The following is a 3,904-nucleotide window of genomic DNA, read 5'->3' as shown; positions in this document are numbered from 1 at the left end:
AACTACAATAATGAAAACGAAGTCATATATCAGCTTTTTTAGAAATATAACTAAAGCTACTAACTTAATTGGACATAGTCAAGTCAACCATCACACTATTTTGTGCAATTATATTCCCGTGACAAGTCAAGTTGAAATGACAGGGTTATGAAAACCTCGCAAATGTTTATTTGGGTCTTTTGGACCTGGTGGATCCGGTCAGTGAACGGATCTTGCCTTTTTCCCCTCTTAACTTCATGAGTAGCCGAACGATATCTTGTCTTTAGGCAGGCTTATTTTCACTTTTGATATTTGACGCAAGATAGGGCACATCACGCGGTATTCAGCGGAATCGTCCTGTTTTCTCTTTAAGAAGCCAGCTGCGAGAGAGATGTGAAAGGCCGGTAGTTCACGGTCATCACCGGAGATCTTCTCAGAAGTTTGGAGTCGGAAAGGGAGGGGTGAGGAAACCGAGTGGTCTTTGTCAGTGTAGTCTCGTTGTTGTGTTTTTACAAGAATTGTCAACAAAGACAGTAAGGTTATTTTACACAACAATAGAGACCATTTCGTTGGCTACAGTTTTTCTAATCATATGCGATATTTATTTTCTCTAAAACGGCAAAAAGTGTATCCTGTTTAAATATTGATGGGAAGCTTCTCAACGTTCGTCAAGTAAGCACCCTTTTTTCTTGTTATTAGTGGGTTACTCTGGGGCTTCTGTGGGACAGGGTAGGCTATGAATGCTACCCAAGATATGCAGTTTAATTAAAATGGAAAGTAGACTATACCTAACTTGTACATGAATTATAATATGTTTTCAGCAATGGCCATCAACACAGACGTCGCCTATGAAAAAGACATGCTAGGGGAGAGTGAGAGCGGAACTCCTCATCATGCTGGTCTACAAAGATACACAGAAACTTCTGGGTGTGTCAGCCTCGGAGGAGAGTGAAGGACACTCTTTGAAACCTTTGGATTCACTTTCTCTCAGTATACGAGGCAGTGTGAGGTCACTGAATGCTGAACAAAACGGACGCAGATCACCTATGAAGTCCGGATCTATTGGAAACATAGCGGTCCCGTCCCCTTCTCCGTCTCGGCTCAGCTTTAGTCGCGCATCATCTCCCGGTCCTCAGGCACCCGCTCCGCCTAATTATCTTTGGCTCGCATTGCTATCCTGCTTTTGTCCTAGTTTCCCATTAAATTTGTTCGCGCTTTATTATTCACACACGGTAAGTGCTGCTGTATGGAACCGAGTGGCATCACTTTGGCATCATGGTTGGACAGTTTAGAGACAGGTGCATCAGAGAGGGTGCGGTCGAATTCGCCCATTCAAACAATAGTTAGGCTACTTTAGCTCCAGTTGGCCAGCCAGTGACCAGTTGTCACGATCAGCAGTATAAACAGCTGTGGAATATGCCCACACAAAGCCTATAGAATCAATTCGGAGTGCTTCTATTGATTATTTTTCTGTTATAAAGTATCTGATGCGGTTGACCAGAGATGGCATTAATTAGTGCTTTGCAACTTTATTTCCTCTGTAGTCACGGTCACTGCAGCAGGTTGGGGATGATGATGGTGCAAGACGGTTGGGAAAACTTGCACGACTTCTGAGCATCATTGCCATCCTTGTCGGTGTAGCTGTTCTCCTCTATATCATAATTGGAGGTACAAAAGTACTAACACATAAGCATACATGCATGCATTAATCTTAAAATATTTCGCTTGTAATGTCAGGACATAGGACCATGTGGTATCTATTATTGATTGTGTGTTGGTATACTGAAGACATTGGCCTTCTGACATAAATGGTAGCTTGTTGAATTATATCACTACCATGTCTTAATTTATATCAATATACCTGGATCTCCATTGAAAAAAAGCTTTTAGATTAGGCTAATTGGCCAACTTTGTAGCATTAAAACGCATGCATGTTGAATTGTATGGGAATGTTGTTATAGTGGTAGGCTATGCAATTATACATGATCTGATTCTCTCTCTCTCTCTCCCTCTCTCTCTCTCTCCCTTGATGCATTTCTTCCCTCCCGAAATGGATCTACATTTTTGTGTGTGGTTATGTCTGCTCTCAGAGGCAAATGGCATATTTTGAATTGAACAACAATGTGAGCAAATGTGTCCAAAGAAATGGGTGGAGGATAAAGATAATTATGCTTTTGCTTTGTTTAATTATATTGAAGAAATTTCGCCAAGAAAAGGGCGAGTTATGTCTACAAGGGTTATGTTGATTCCCCAAACAAGACCAGGCCAAGCCACAGGGTATACATCATCATTCAAAAAGTTGTGTTCAAAATGTTCACTCGTTCACTACTTAATCAGCCATATAGCAAGCACTAGTGAGTGAGTTAGTGAACGAGAGAACATTTCGAACACAGCTATAGATACACACCTCTGTAGCAAAGCTACACAAGCACCCGAATGGTGTGCAAGATGCTGAGAACTTTGACTACAGTTTCAACCAAAGATGGATACAAAGAGGATGTTTAAAGCTAGTGTGTTTTCTATTTTTTATATGTCAATAGGTGTGTCTCTCTCTATATGTATGTGTGTGTGTGTGTGTGTGTGTGCATGCTGTTTGTTTTTGAACATTCCAAATCTGCTACAGCACCCTCCACATTTGTTAAAAATCATATTTTGCCACTTAATCTTGTATGAAATTAAAACAAAGGGGGAAAGGAAGTAAATCTGAAAACACACACACACACACACACACACACACACATATGTATCTGTTCTTTACAGAATATATCCGGATCGGCCAGATTGATAGGTCCTCTCTTGAGGAATTTCTTCTGAAGCTCACCCCACTGGTTTTCTATGGAATTTGGATGAGGGAACTGAGATAACCATGGCAGAAACTTGATTTTGTGTTTACTAAACCATTTTTGCATTGATCTTGACATTGATCTGTTTTGTATCGTTGACCTGCTGGATGATCCAATCATGACCCACTTTTAGTGTCTTGGCAGGCATCCATATTTGGATTTAAAATGTCCAGCTATTTCATGATACCAATAACTCTAATGAGGCATCTGAATTGTGTATTCTCTTGTCTTTCCCATGTTAAAAAATGGTGTTTGCCCTCTGTGTGATGTTAGGGATGCCAATAAAAGTGAAGGGTGCTGTATATTAGACCTTTGGGCTGGTTGATCTATACCATTTTCTATACAATATTTCTGATATGTGTTGGTTGGACTTGCATGTGCATTGAAATGTCGCATGTGCATCTACTTATCTCTGAAAACAAACAACTGCACGATGGCTACCTCAGCTTACCCATACACAGACGGTGTGATTAAAGATCAAGGTAGTTAAGGACTGTAGATTCTTATCAGGCATGGTACTACTGCAACCACATGCTGTCTTTTATTTGAATGTTTCTGATGATGAACTTGGAAAAAATAACTTCAGAGCACTCACTTGGAGCACTCCTTACTAAAATGCTTGCAGTTAGGGTAAATTTATCTTAAATCTGTTGAAATACTAACTGTGAATTAACTATTCGTATTTACTATTTGCACTATCAACAATCTGTTTTGTCTGGGAATCAAGAAGTATCAACATGCTGATGGCCAGTACACTATTGTGGTATCTCTTATTGTCACATGGACTCCAAATGTATTACATTTGCTCTGTGGATATCATCCAGCATGTCTCAAATAAACATGAAGAAGCTTATAAACTTCTATAATTGTGCTGCATCCATTTTTAATGATTAACTCAACCAATAAATCCCTGTGGTGTGTTTTGATCAGAGATGTAAAAGTCCGGCTTCAGAAAGTAAAAGTCCTGCCATGTATTGGTTCTACCTGTGCGTTTAACACAAGGTGATTTCACTAATTAGCTGATCTACCTGGCTTAAGACAGAGACTTTCTAATGACAAGACACAGCACTCAAAGAATCTCC

At 40.0% G+C, this 3,904-nt stretch overlaps 1 pseudogene; it reads left to right on the top strand.

The window, feature by feature from the left end:
* The first annotated feature begins 802 nt into the window (after positions 1-802).
* On the top strand, positions 803-3,662 carry LOC125290967 (annotated as a pseudogene).
* Positions 3,663-3,904: the final 242 nt, after the last annotated feature.

This window comes from Alosa alosa, chromosome 2, assembly GCF_017589495.1.
Source record: "Alosa alosa isolate M-15738 ecotype Scorff River chromosome 2, AALO_Geno_1.1, whole genome shotgun sequence".
Classification (NCBI taxonomy): Eukaryota; Metazoa; Chordata; class Actinopteri; order Clupeiformes; family Clupeidae; genus Alosa; species Alosa alosa.
The sequence above is the reverse complement of the archived record's forward strand: the minus strand, read 5'-3'. Positions and strand labels throughout refer to the sequence as shown.